At 41.1% G+C, this 15,472-nt stretch overlaps 1 long non-coding RNA gene across 4 annotated transcripts in view; it reads right to left on the bottom strand.

Moving 5' to 3' along the window:
- Positions 1–346: 346 nt before the first annotated feature.
- The window catches only part of LOC139760188 (uncharacterized), a 164,706-nt gene continuing 149,580 nt past the window's right edge, over positions 347–15,472 (bottom strand). For all 4 annotated transcript variants that reach the window (XR_011715272.1, XR_011715270.1, XR_011715271.1 and 1 more), the window contains one exon: positions 347–793. This is a non-coding gene — a long non-coding RNA (uncharacterized lncRNA). The remainder of the gene's footprint in view (positions 794–15,472) is intronic.

Raw genomic sequence — 15,472 nt, 5'->3', positions numbered from 1 at the left:
TCCTCCTTTTGCACACTCTCTCAAACTTAGACGAACCTGCCAACAGCACCGTCTTGTCAGCAAAGAACAACTGACTTACCTGCCTGGCCACCAAGCCAGTACCCAATTTATTGACCACCCTCATGCTGGGAAAAACAGCTGGGTGACTGAGGTTTGACTGCCAACAACAGGACACAAATCTGTACGCTCAACCTTGGGTACATCAAAAGTCCAGCAGTCATACACTGAAGGATATGGGTAAACCTGGAGGATGGACACAAAGCTGCATCTCTGTTCCATTTTGGATCATCCTGCAAGTCTAAAAGGACTAGTGTATAGGATGTGGGGGATGGAAGGAAATTAAAAGCAAACATTCCTTTATATTTACAGTACAAGTAGACATTATGTTTTCATCAATTTCCATCCAGGAACCATTATCTATGGAGGATACCTTCCATGTATGTTTTAATACAGCCATCATCTTAAACACTGCTTCATTATTCAAGTGCAAGTCTTCACAGTTACCTCAAACATATTTCCAAAAATTGAGATTTAATTCCCCATTTCATATGTATTTTATTTTCCTATTATTTAGGTTGCTATTGGCTGCTATGCTCAAATCATCCACTGATTGTTCCAGTTTCCTCTTCTGCCTTCAGCTTTTTAAACATGGAGTATGTGTTAGTGTTGTAGTACTGTGGGTGATGGATCTGTTGTTAAATCAGATATCACCTTAACATAGGTGAAATGGGAACTTCATACTGTGATAACATCATCTTCATCCAAACTTTTTCGTCTCAGTGAGCTGTAATATCTGAAAGCAAAACAAAACTGGGATCAAGAAAATTGTGGGAAATAGCCTCATTTACTCATATACACTCCCTAATCATCACGTATAATGCATCCAAACTACGCTCCCCTATCCATGACCTGGCCCCTACAGACCTCTCGGTGGTTTCCCTGACTGCTTCATATACTTTGGTTCAGCCCCGTGACAGTACAGTACCCTTTGTACATCACATACCTTCAATCCACATAATCCCTTACATTCCTCAAATCCTCCAACATTTTCATGTCCTGAGCACTCAAAGCAGCTTTCACTAAAGCCTTCCACCTCATCCTCAGTTTCCTCCTTTTGATGGGTTAGGTAAACTGGAAGGTGAAGAGTGGAGGTTTCCTTAATCTTGTCCAAAACTGGTACCAGTTAATGTAGGTAAACATACATCATACAATTCTTTCATACCTCTGCCATTTCCCATTTTAGTGAGGTAGAGTCAGGAGCATACAAAGAGAGGTCACATCAGCTCATATCCATTCTCTATCTATGTGTAATGCACATAAAACCACAGCTCCCTATCTACAACCAAGCCCCAAACATCTTACAATGTATCCAAAACTGGGCATCGCAAACCTTTCCATCGTTTACTCAAGGGGCATCACATGCCTTAGTTAAGTCCATTAACAGTATGTCGACCCCAGTATACCTCAAAGTTCCAATTCACTCTATCCCTTATAAGTCTTTCATCCTCCTGCATGTTCAGGCCCTGATTGCTCAAAATCTTTTCACTACATCCTTCCATCTCCAATTTGGTATTCTTGTTACCTCCTGAAATACATATCTTTTTGTCAACCCTTCCTTTGTAAGCATACCATTTCAGACTACCCTTGTCAGCTCTCTTAATGAAACTGTTTTTATTTCCATATCTCTTACCCTTTCATTACATACTTGATGAAAACACCTCACACCACACACTATCCTTAAACATACAATATTTAACACATCCATCCTCCTCGGCACAACCTTATCAAAAGCCCATGCTTTGCCCTCCATGATAAAGTTCTCTGTTTCCACTTACTCTTCATCACTCCCAGAGCCTTTGCCCCCATTCCTCATCCTACAACTTGCTTCCACTTCAATGGTTTCATTCATTCCTATATCCACTTCCAGATATATAAAAGACTTCACTTACTCCAATTTTTCTCCATTCAAACTTACACCCCAACTAACTTGTCCCTCAACCCTGCTTAACTTAATAACCTTGCTTTCATTCACAATCACTCTCAACTTTCTCCTTTCTCACACTATTCCAAACTCAGTCACCAACTCCAGCTACAAGTGCAGTATCAACAGCAAAAAGCAACTGACTCACTTCCCAGGATACGGCATATTCACCCTCCTCTCTAAGACTCACGTTTACCTCCCTCACCACCCCATCTATAAACAAACTGACTAACCATGGTGACATCACACACCTGCGCTGCAGACTGACCTTCACTAGGAACTGGTTATTCACTCACTCTTTTCTTACTCGTACATAAGCCTTACACCCTTGATAAAACTTCTTGCTGCTTCTAGAAGCTTGCCACCCATACCGTACATTACACAAGTTTACATGAGAAAGACACAACAGGAGGCCTGATTGGCCCACAACTGGGATGTCTGAAAAAAGAAAAAAAACTGACAAAAAAAATTAATTCCACTCAGAACTTTTTAAAATTACCATGGACTCCCCACTGCTGCACATTAGCCTTCCATTCTCCCCATCACCACTGTCGTTTATATATTTATTTCTGGCATTTTTCTCAGGGTCTACCTGAATCTATAAAATGTTTGTCTAAACAACTTTTGAAAGTATTCATAGTTTTAGCATTTACTACGTCAGATGGTAACTTATTCCAATGCTCAAAACACCTATAGGAAAAGAAACAATTTTCCACATCTGTACATCTTTTAGCTTTGAGTTTTATTCCCTTTGTCCTAGTAACTGTACTTTCTTGTATTTAGAAAAGATGATAGTGGTATTCAACCCTATCATATGCCTTCTCCAGATCCATATTGCACAAACAAATCTATCCATTTCTCTATTTCTCACACACATTCTTTAAAGCAAACACCTGATCCACATACCCTCTACCACTTCTGAAACCCCACTGCTCCTCCCCAGTCTGATGCAAATTTAAAGTCGAAGGAAGCTTATAATATCAGGATTCCTGTACCCTCAGTAAAATGTGGAGGATAAACAGAATGACTGAAACTTTCTGTAGGGAGGAGGATAGTGTGTTTAATATAGACCTGTAGGACCATTCTAGTATGCTTGGGATGGTCTTCACTTAAATGGAACAGGGAAAGCCCGCCTTGGCAGAATATTAGATGACAACAATTAGGCCTTTTTTTCGATAAACTATTCAGAAGAGCGAATCACAGTCTAGCTAACAAAAGAACTAGGAGAGTGGGGGGTGGGTTGGTGTGGGGGAATGTGAGTGCAGAAGGGATGTGATGGACAAGGTGTCCAGTTTGACCACTGTAATGGTTGCGGTAGAGGATGGATGGGACCTTCGAGGTAAGGATCCTCTGGGATTAGCAGTAACCTCACAGGCAGAGGAATTAGCAAAGAAAGGTCAAGTTAGGTCAATAAGGGACAAACTCATGCAGTATCAGCAGGAAGTTAGCACAGCTACAGGTCAACTCTCCGGTAACATTTAGGACCAAGGCTGGTAGGGTCCAGAGTGAAAAGGGTAAAAGTAAGGCGGTGAACCTAAAACATATGGAGAACTGTCTCTCTCCCGCCACTGTACTCACAGACATTAACAGTAATAATACAAAAAGTATACTGACAAGAGAAAAAAGGGTAAATTCAGTCCAGATATCAACTCCAAATTTAATATACATAAATGCCCAGAGCATCATTACAAAATGCAATGAACTTATATCCTATGCTGTTACTGAAAAAGTGAACATTATTGCAATCTCAGAAACGTGGGTAAACTCCAACAATAAACACTTAATCGCTGAGTTAGCAATACCTGAATAGAAACTATTTATGAAGGATGGCTTATACAGGGTAGGTGGTGGAGTTTTGATCTAAAGGGCTATTAAGATAAGTAAAAATGACACACACACTTACTACTCTTTATATTGACATTACAGACAATTTCAAAAGTAAACTACAATTCAACTTTGTTTACAGACCTCCAAAGCAAAAAGAAGACATGGATAAAATCAAAACTATAGTAAAAAACTATAGTGAAAAAAGAAGAGGTTATAACAGCAGGAGACTTCAACAGTCCAAACATAAACTGGAACACTTTAACAGGTGATTGAGAGGGAACAAAACTAAGATGCTTTTCTAGAAGTTATTCAAAACACCAACTACAGGTAAAAATATTCTTAATCTTGTCCTCACCAAACACAAACTTAATCAAATCTTGTGAACAAGACAAGAGTTGGTCCAACAGTGATCAATTTGATTAGACAAGAAATAGATTTCACAAATGAATGACAACAAACTTTTGATCCCAGACTAAAAGTGAGCAAATTTTGATAACATTAGACATGAACTTTGCAGAACCAATTACACAAAACTTTTCAACTTTCACGCAGTAGAGGAAATGTGGAATAATTCTAAAAACATACTACACGAGAAAATATACATATTCCACGAATTATGAAGAGAATTTGCAATATTTCAAAACCATCATGGATGAATACAAGTATAGAAGGACTAATTTGGCAAAAGAAGAAAACATACAAGAAATTCAAATCAATGGGAACCAATGAAAATGGCCAGCAATTAATCAAAATCCAAAGAAAGTCTAAGAAGGCCATAAGGTGGAGTAAACGTGAGGAAGAAAAGAGAATTTCCCTGAAAGTTAAGAATAATCAATCCTATGGAATTCTTCAAATATATATGACAAAGGAAGACAGAGAAAGAAGGAATTATACCATTACAAAACAAACATGACAAAGTAACTACTGATGACAATCTAAATTATTCTTTTAACTGTATTCACAATTGAAGAAACATCTCGAATACTGCAACCAATTTAAATATTTCAAGGATCTGATGAAGAAGAGTTGAAGGTTAGAGAAATAAAGATCTCTGAAGTACTTAAACACCTGGACCAATTAAATCTTAACAAATCCAATGGCCCAGATAACTTAGCTCCATTACAAAAATATTCAACAAATCTCTATCGGATGGTCAGGTGCCAAATGACTGGAAACTAGCAAATGTTACTCCTATATACAAAAAAGGAGACAATAAGTAAGCTTTGAACCACCACCCAATGAACCATACATCAGTGTTAGGTAAAACAATGGAAAAAATGATGCCATAATGTTATCACATTTCTAGAACACAAAAGTATATCAGACAACCAACATGGTTTCCACAATAGAAAATCCTGCCTAACAAATTTGCTGGAATTTTCCAATGTTTTCAGAATTGGGACAAAAAAGTACCGTCTGATAAGGTATATTTAGATTTCCAAAAGGATTTTGATAAAGCACTTCACAAGAGACTATTACATAACCTCAAAACACAAGGAATAAGCGAAGAACTCTGTACATGGATCAGAAACTGGCTTGCTAGAACAAAGCAGCATGTAGAATTATACAGCAAAGCCTAAGACTGGCTTAACATACCAAGTGGTCTGCCACAGACGTCGGACCTAGACCCAATTCTTTTCGTAATATACATTAACGACCTAGAACTCTGTCTCATATCTAAGATCTCTGAATCTGCTGACGATACTAAACTAGGAGGTAGAGCTGTAAACAGGTGGGATTGCGAAATGATTCAAAGAAATCTCAACTTACTAGCATAGTGGTCAGACAGATGGCAAATGAAGTTTAATGTAGACAAGTGTAAAGTTATGTACTTTGGAGACAAAATCATATGTTATGACTACAAACTACTTGGAAACTCTATAACTCATATAAATGAAGAAAATGATCTTGGAGCTGTCATTAGCAATAATCTGAAGTACACTAAACAGTATCAAGCAGCAAGTAAAACAGGCAGCCAAATGTTTGATTTCATAGCAAGGAACATAGATCATAAGACAGCAGAAGCAATCCTCTCACTTTATAATTCTCTAGTAAAACCACAACTTGAATATGCAGTCCAGTTTTGGTCCCCAAACTATAAAAAAGATGGGGAAAAATTAGAGCAAGTACAAAGACAGGCAACATAATTGATCCTATCCCTTACAAATCTGGCAAACGTAGAGATGCTAAAATGAAAGGCTCTCTTCTCCCTTAAAAATTGAATAAGAGTTAATCAAAAACATCTTTTTGAAGTACAAGAAAATACGGTTACCTGGAGAAATGAAATAAAACACAAAGCTAAAAGATGTAGCACAGACGAGGTAAAAAGCTTCTTTTTATAGGTGTGTTAAGCACTGAAACAAGTTACTGTAAGACGTAGTGAATGCTAAAACTATAAATACTTTGAAAAGTTTTAGACAAATATTCAATAAATTTAGGTATACTCTGAGAAAAATGTCAGAAATAAACTGTATAAACATCAGCGTAATGAGAACAGTGGAAGGCTAGTGTGCAGCAACGGGGAGTTGGTGATAGCTTAAAAATCTGCCGAGCGGGATTACATTTTCTAGTTACATCAAACTTTATTTTTTCCACCTAACCCAGTCGTGGGCCAATCAGGCCTCCTGCTGTCAGTCTTTCTCATGCAAACATACAAGCTACGCTAAAAAAAAAAAATTTGCCTCTGTAAACTGAAAAATCACCTTTATCCCCCTTGCCTTTACACAATAGCACTAAACAGTAGACCCTTGACTCAACAGACCCCGATATCACGAATTTTGGATTTAATACACAAATAATATCAATATTCACATCTATACTAAGTCACTGTCTCCCATGTTAGTGAGGTAGCACAAGGAGACAGATGAAAGAATGGCCCAACCCACCTACATGCACATGAATATACATAAACGCCCACGCATGCACATATACATACCTATACATTTCAACTAGAAACCCTCCCCTCCTTGTATTTTAACTTTCTAAAAGGGGAAACAGAAGAAGGAGTCACGTAGGGAATACTCATCCTCCTCGAAGGCTCAGATTGGGGTGTCTAAATGTGTGTGGATGTAACCAAGATGAGAAAAAAGGAGAGATAGGTAGTATGTTTGAGGAAAGGAACCTGGATGTTATGGCTCTGAGTGAAACGAAGCTCAAGGGTAAAGGGGAAGAGTGGTTTGGGAAGGTCTTGGGAGTAAAGTCTGGGGATAGTGAGAGGACAAGAGTAAGGGAAGGAGTAGCACTGCTCCTGAAACTGGAGTGGTGGGAGTATGCGATAGTGTAAGAAAGTAAACTCTAGGTTGATATGGGTAAAACTGAAAGTGGATGGAGAGAGATGGGTGATTATTGGTGCATATGCACCTGGGCATGAGAAGAAAGATCATGAGAGGCAAGTGTTTTGGGAGCAGCTGAGTGAGTGTGATAGTAGTTTTGATGCACGAGACCAGGTTATAGTGATGGGTGATTTGAATGCAAAGGTGAGTAATGTGGAAGTTGAGGGAATAATTGGTGTACATGGGGTGTTCAGTGTTGTACATGGAAATGGCGAAGAGCTTGTAGATTTGTGTGCAGAAAAAGGACTGGTGACTGGGAATACCTGGTTTAAAAAAAGAGATATACATAAGTATACGTATGTAAGTAGGAGAGATGGCCAGAGAGCGTTATTGGATTACGTGTTAACTGATAGGTGCACGAAAGACAGGCTTTCGGATGTTAATGTGCTGAGAGGTGCAACTGGAGGGATGTCTGATAATTATCTTGTGGAGGCGAAGGTGAAGATTTGTAGAGGTTTTCAGAAAAGAAGAGAGAATGTTGGGGTGAAGAGTGGTGAGAGTAAGTGAGCTTGGGAAGGAGACTTGTGTGAGGAAGTACCAGGAGAGACTGAGTACAGAATGGAAAAAGGTGAGAACAAAAGAGGTAAGGGGAGTGGGGGAGGAATGGGATGTATTTAGGGAAGCAGTGATGGCTTGTGCAAAAAATGCATGTGGCATGAGAAGCATGGGAGGTGGGCAGATCAGAAAGGGTAGCGAGTGCTGGAATGAAGAAGTAAAATTATTAGTGAAAGAGAAGAGAGAGGCATTTGGACGATTTTTGCAGAGAAATAATGCAAATGAGTGGGAGATGTATAAAAGAAAGAAGCAGGAGGTCAAGAGAAAGGTGCAAGAGGTGAAAAAGAGGGCAAATGAGAGTTGGGGTGAGAGAGTATCATTAAATTTTAGGGAGAGTAAAAAGATGTTTTGGAAGGAGGTAAATAAAGTGCATAAGACAAGGGAACAAATGGGAACATCAGTGAAGGGGACTAATGGGGAGGTGATAAGTAGTGGTGATGTGAGGAGATGGAGTGAGTATTTTGAAGGTTTGTTGAATGTGTTTGATGATAGAATGGCAGATATAGGGTGTTTTGGTTGAGGTGGTGTGCAAAGTGAGAGGGTTAGGGGGAATAATTTAGTAAAGAGAGAGGAGGTAGTAAAAGCTTTGTCGAAGATGAAAGCTGATAAGGCAGCGGGTTTGGATGGTATTGCAGTGGAATTTATTAAAAAAAGGGGGTGACTGTATTGCTGACTGGTTGGTAAGGTTATTTAATGTATGTATGATTCATGGTGAGGTGCCTGGGGATTGGCAGAATGCTTGCATAGTACCATTGTACAAAGGCAAAGGGGATAAATGTAAGTGCTCAAATTACAGAGGTATAAGTTTGTTGAGTATTCCTGGGAAATTATATGGGAGGGTATTGAATGAGAGGGTGAAGGCATGTACAGAGCATCAGATTGGGGAAGAGCAGTGTGGTTTCAGAAGTGGTAGAGGATGTGTGGATCAGGTGTTTGCTCTGAAGAATTCATATGAGAAATACTTAGAAAAGCAAATAGATTTGTATGTAGCATCAATGGATCTGGATAAGGCATATGAGAGTTAATAGAGATGCTCTGTGGAAGGTATTAAGAATATATGGTGTGGGAGGCAAGTTGTTAGAAACAGTGAAAAGTTTTTATTGAGGATGTAAGGCATGTGTACGAGAAGGATAGGAAAGTGATTGGTTCCCAGTGAATGTCGATTTGCGGCAGGGGTGCGTGATGTCTCCATGGTTGTTTGTTTATGGATGGGATTGTCAGGGAGGTGAATGCAAGAGTTTTGGAGAGAGGGGCAAGTATGCATTCTGTTGTGCATGAGAGAGCTTGGGAAGTGAGTCAGTTGTTCGCCGATGATACAGCACTGGTGGCTGATTTGGGTGAGAAACTGCAGAAGCTGGTGACTTGAGTTTGGCAAAATGTGTGAAAGAAGAAAGCTGAGAGTAAATGTGAATAAGAACAAGGTTATTAGGTACAGTATGGTTGAGGGACAAGTCAATTGGGAGGTAAGTTTAAATGGAGAAAAACTGGAGGAAGTTTTAGATATCTAGGAGTGGATTTGGCAGCGGGTGGACCCATGGAAGCTTAAGTGAATCATAGGGTGGGGGAGGGGGCGAAAGTGCTGGGAGCGTTGAAAAATGTGTGGAAGGCGAGAACACTATCTCGGAAAGCAAAAATGGGTATGTTTGAAGAAATAGTGGTTCCGACAATGTTATATGGTTGTGAGGCAAGGGCTATAGATAGAGTTGTGCTGAGGAGGGTGGATGAGCTGGAAATGAGATGTTTGAGGACAATTTGTGGTGTGAGTTGGTTTGACCGAGTAAGTAATGAAAGGGTAAGAGAGATGTGTGGTAATAAAGAGAGTGTGGTTGAGAGAGCAGAAGAGGGTGTTTTGAAATGGTTTGGTCACGTAGAGAATGAGTGAGGAAAGATTGACAAAGAGGATATATGTGTCAGAAGTGGAGGGATTGAGAAGTGGGAGACCAAATTGGAGGTGGAAAGATAGAGTGAAAAAGATTTTGAGTGATCGCGGCCTGAGCATGCAGGAGGGTGAAAGGCGTGCAAGGAACAGAGTGAATTGGAATGATGTGGTATACCATGGTCGATGTGCTGTCAATGGATTGAACCAGGGCATGTGAAGCACCTGGGGTAAACCATAGAAAGTTTTATGGGGCCTGGATGTGGAGCTGTGGTTTCGGTACATTATACATGACAGCTAGAGACTGAGTGTGAACGAATGTGGCCTTTGTTGTCTTTTCCTTATGCTACCTCGCACACATGTGGGGGGAGGGGGTTGTCATTTCATGTGTGACAGGGTGGCGATGGGAATGAATAAGGGCAGACAGTATGAATTATGTACATGTGTATGTATCTGTGTGTGTATATATATATATATATGTATACCTTGAGATGTATAGGTATGTATGTATATGTGCGTGTGTGGATGTGTATGTATGTACATGTGTATGTGGGTGGGTTGGGCCATTCTTTCGTCAGTTTCCTTGCGCTACCTCGCTAACGCAGTAGACAGCGACAAAGTATAATTAAATATAAAATAAATACATATTCATATTTGCTGTCTTCATCCATTCCCATCGTCACCCTACCACACTTCATATGAAACAGCATCCCTTTCCCCCAATGCATGCACGAGGTAGCGCTACGAAAAGATAACGAAGGCCACATTGATTCACACTCAGCCTCTAGCTGTAATGTGTAACGCACCGAAACTACAGCTCCCTCTCCACATCCAGGCCCCACGAATAATAATAATACAGTTTGTTAATCATATTCATTTTTTTTTTTTATCATACTTAGTCGGTCTCCCACGTTAGCGAGATATTACAAGGTAACAGATGAGAGAATGGCCCAACCCACCCACATACACATAAACACCCACATATATGTACCTATACATTTCAACGCATAATACATATACATACACAGACATATACATATATACACGTGTACACATCCACACTTGCTGCCTTCATCCATTCCCGTCACCACCGCACCACATGCAATGGAGCCCCCCTCCCCCAGCGCGTACACACAAGGTAGCGCTAGGAAAAGACAACAAAGGCCACATTTATGCACACTCAGTCTCTAGCTGCCATGGGTAATGCACCGAAACCACACCTCCCTTTCCACATCCAGGCCTCACAAAACCTTCCATGGTTTACCCCAGATGCTTCACATCTTGGTTTAATCCACTGACAGCACGCTGACCCCAGTATACCACATCATTCCAATTCACTCTATTCCTTGCATGCCTTTCACACACACACACACACACACACCCGTATGTTCAGGCCCCGATCGCTCAAAATCTTTTTCACTCCATCCTTCCACGTCCAATTTGGTCTCCCACTTGTCCTTGTTCCTTCCACCTCTGACACATATATCCTCTTTGTCAATCTTTCCTCACTCATTCTCTCCATGTGACCAAACCATTTCAATACACCCTCTTCTGCTCTCTCAACCACTCTTTTTATCACCACACATCTCTCTTACCCTTTCATTACTTACTCGATAAACCACCCCACACCACATATTGTCCTCAAACATTTCATTTCCAATACATCCACCCTCCTCTGCACAACCCTATCTGTAGCCACGCCTCACAACCATATAACATTCTTGGAACCACAATTCCTTCAAACATACCCATTCTTGCTCTCTGAGATAATGTTCTCACCTTCCACACATTCTTCAACGCTCCCAGAATCTTCCCTCCCTCCCCAACCCTGTGACTCTCTTCCGCTTCCATGGTTATATCCGCTGCTAAATCCACTCCCAGATATCTAAAACACTTCACTTGCTCCAGTTTTTCCCCATTCAAACTTACATCTCATTTAACTTGTCCCTCAACCCAACTGAACCTAAAAACCTTGCTCTTATTCACATTTACTCTCAACTTTATTCTTTCACACACTCTACCAAACTCAGTCACCAACTTCTGCAGTTTGTCACCCAAATCAGCCACCAATGCTTATCATCAGCGAACACAACTGACTCACTTCCCATGCCCTCTCCTCCATAATGACTGCATTCCTGCCCCTTTCTCTAAAACTCTTGTATTCACCTCCCTAACAACCCCATCTATAAAAAAATTAAATAGTCATGGAGACATCATGCACCCCCGCCACAAACCGACATTCACTGGGAACCAATCATTTTCCTCTCTTCCTACTTGTACACATGCCTTACATCCTTGATAAAAACTTCTCACTGCTTCTAGCAACTTACCTCCCACACCACTCTTCATACCTTCCACAAAGCATCTCTATCAACTCTATCATATGCCTTCTACAGATCCATAAATAATACATAAAATTCCATCCATTTTTCTATGTATTTCTCACATACATTCTTCAAAGCAAACACCTGATCCACACATCCTCTGAAACCACACTGCTCTTCCCCTATCTGATGCTCTGTATATGCCTTTACCCTCTCAATAAATACCCTACCATATAATTTCCCCAAGGAATACTCAACGAACTTATACCTCTGTAATATGAACACTCACCTTTATCCCCTTTGCATTTATACAATGGCACTGCATGCACTCTGCCAATCCTCAGGCACTTCACCATGAACCATACATACATTAAATGTCCTTACCATCCAGTTAGCAACAGTCACCCACTTTTTAATAAATTCCATTGCAATACCATCCAAAACCGCTGCCTTGCCAACTTTCATCTTCCACTCAGTACATCAACATTCTAAAAATTTAAAGTAAATTTCAAACACAACACGTGCATTTCATATCACACTTGTTTTTGGTAAAGTGGGGTAGACTTGCTTTGTTTTGGTCAGCCTCAAGCTATCGTGCAATTAGGTTGTATACAGAGTGTTTCTGTTTTTTCAGAATTTTTTTCATACAAGAATATTTGCCACCTCTGGTGTTCATGAGGTAGCGTTAAGAACAGATGACTGAGCCTTAGAGGGAATGTCCTCACTTGGCCCCCTTCTCTGTTCCTTCTTTTGGAAAATTAAAAATGGAAGGGAAGGATTTCTAGCCCCCGCTCCCTCCCCTTTTAGTCGCCTTCTACAACAAGCAGGGAATATGTGGGAGGTATTCTTTCTCCCTTATCCCCAGGGATAAAATCACCTTATCAAATAATTTTGCAATCCTTACAATTAGAAATGGCATCAAGTGATTGCAAGAGGTGCAATGAAAGCAGGTAGTCCATCCATCCTCACTTTATCATAAAGAAGTATCCTTTCACAAGAGAGGGGTGGCATCACCTCTATCTTAGTTGGACTACTGCCTCTAACTGCCTGGTGAGTGTTTCCACTCTGCTAGGAGGCCGCTCCCCAACTATCGTATCACATACTAAAACCTACACCCCCTCAAAAGACTTTGGTAACTAAATGTGACATCTTGTTACAAAAAAAAAAACTATAAAGAAAACGACAAAAGAATGAAATTGAAATTCAACAGGGAATAAAGTTATTTTATATATCCAAAGGATCTGAATAAATAATACAGTGGGCAGAGAGCGTGTCTCTTTATTTCACCCGCATACAGACCAACCACAACCATGATGTTGCCATGTCTCACGTGTCACATGCCACATCTTAGCTTACACCACATATAAAGCAAATATACTCACAAATCACTGCTCAGGAACAATACACTACATGCAAGCAGACAAATACAATCTTGCAAGTATGCAAGGCGATGTCTCACAAAGTGGGGGTGCAGCCACCTGAGGCTGGGTGTTACCACAACTGGAGGTGAAGCCACTGCTGGCAGGTACTCCCCTTGACCCACGGGTGTCTTGGGGATAGGCAAAACCCAATGTGGTAGGTGATATCGGTTTTCCAAAGACAGATGGCCACTGCTGCCCAGCTTCACTGAGAATTGTCTACACAGCTTCACCTCCACTACCACACCCACCTGTCCCACACCTTCGAAGCAACGTCCTGCATGCAGGTGGGTGCCCATGGACAGTTGGGGCAGCTTAGCAGCATTACCTGCTGGGCTGCCCTGTATGCATGCCTGGGTCTTTGCTATCACTGGCTCTCTCTGTTTTGCAGAGCAGCTCTCCACCATCGGTTTATCAAATAATGTTACCAGGGCACCAGAAGATCATCTGGCAATAGTCTTCATGCTGCCAGCTTTGTTGGTGACTTATCCCCTCCTCTCTTAAAGGGGTGTTGAAATACTGGAAAATATCCCAAGTTGCTTTGCTACTGTGCAAGCACCGTCCAACACCTGTGATGCCCCTCAACACCCTTTGGCTTCCTTTACCACTGTTTTGGGACGTCCATTAGACTTAGGGAAATGGGCTGAGGAGATGCGGACCAAGATTCCCCCATTTTTGTAGAAAGCTTCCATCTCCTCCCTGTCCAGATTGGTTCCCTCATACAAGCTGATTTCCTTGGGTGTGCCTAATCTCCTGAAGAATGTGAGCACCCATACGAAAACTTAGGATTTTCCCACGTAGGTTCAAATCCTACTCAGTGCTATTTAAGAGTTGCAATGAATTCTGATATTCCATCCTCAGTTTATCATAAAGAAATATCCTTTCACAGGAAAGGGGTGCCATAACCTCTATCTCAGTCTAACTTCTGCCTCTAACTGCCTGGTGAGCATTCCCACACTGCTGGGTGCCCTCCACCTATCGCACTAAACCCTACAGTGATAGAGGAGTTAAAAAAAAGCGTGTAATTACATGCAGCAGAGAAATTATTATTATTATTTTATTATTTTGCTTTGTCGCTGTCTCACGCGTTAGCGAGGTAGCGCAAGGAAACAGATGAAAGAATGGCCCAACCCACCCACATACACATGTATATACATACACGTCCACACACGCAAATATACATACCTATACATCTCAATGTATACATATATATACAAACACAGACATATACATATATACACGTACATAATTCATACTGTCTGCCCTTATTCATTCCCATCGCCACCTCGCCACACATGGAATAACAACCCCCCTCCCCCCTCATGTGTGCGAGGTAGCACTAGGAAAGACAACAAAGGCCACATTCACTCACACTCAGTCTCTAACTGTCATGTAATAATGCATCGAAACCACAGCTCCCTTTCCATATCCTGGCCCCACAGAACTTTCCATGGTTTACCCCAGACGCTTCACATGCCCTGGTTCAATCCACTGACACCATGTCGACCCCGGTATACCACATCGTTCCATTCACTCTATTCCTTGCATGCCTTTCACCCTCCTGCATGTTCAGGCCCCCATCACTCAAAATCTTCTTCACTCCATCTTTCCACCTCCAATGTGGTCTCACACTTCTCCTCGTTCCCTCCACCTCTGACACATATATCCTCTTGGTCAATCTTTCCTCACTCATTCTCTCCATGTGACCAAACCATTTCAAAACACCCTCTTCTGCTCTCTCAACCACACTCTTTTTGTTACCACACATCTCTCTTACCCTATTACTACTTACTCGATCAAACCACCTCACACCATATATTGTCCTTCAAACATCTCATTTCCAGCAAATCCACCCTCCTCCACACAACTCTATCCATAGCCCACGCCTCGCAACCATACAACATTGTTGGAACCACTACTCCTTCAAACATGCCCATTTTTGCTTTCCGAGATAATGTTCTCGACTTCCACACATTCTTCAAGGCTCCCAGAATTTTAGCCCCCTCCCCCACCCTATGATTCACTTCAGCTTCCATGGTTCCATCCGCTGCCAAATCCACTCCCAGATATCTAAAACACTTCACTTCTTCCAGTTTTTCTCCATTCAAACTTACCTCCCAATTGACTTGACTCTCAACCCTACTGTACCTAATAACCTT

This window comes from Panulirus ornatus, chromosome 35, assembly GCF_036320965.1.
Source record: "Panulirus ornatus isolate Po-2019 chromosome 35, ASM3632096v1, whole genome shotgun sequence".
In the NCBI taxonomy this organism is placed as follows: domain Eukaryota; kingdom Metazoa; phylum Arthropoda; class Malacostraca; order Decapoda; family Palinuridae; genus Panulirus; species Panulirus ornatus.
Note: the sequence above shows the minus strand (reverse complement) of the source record. Positions and strands in the feature narration are given on the sequence as shown.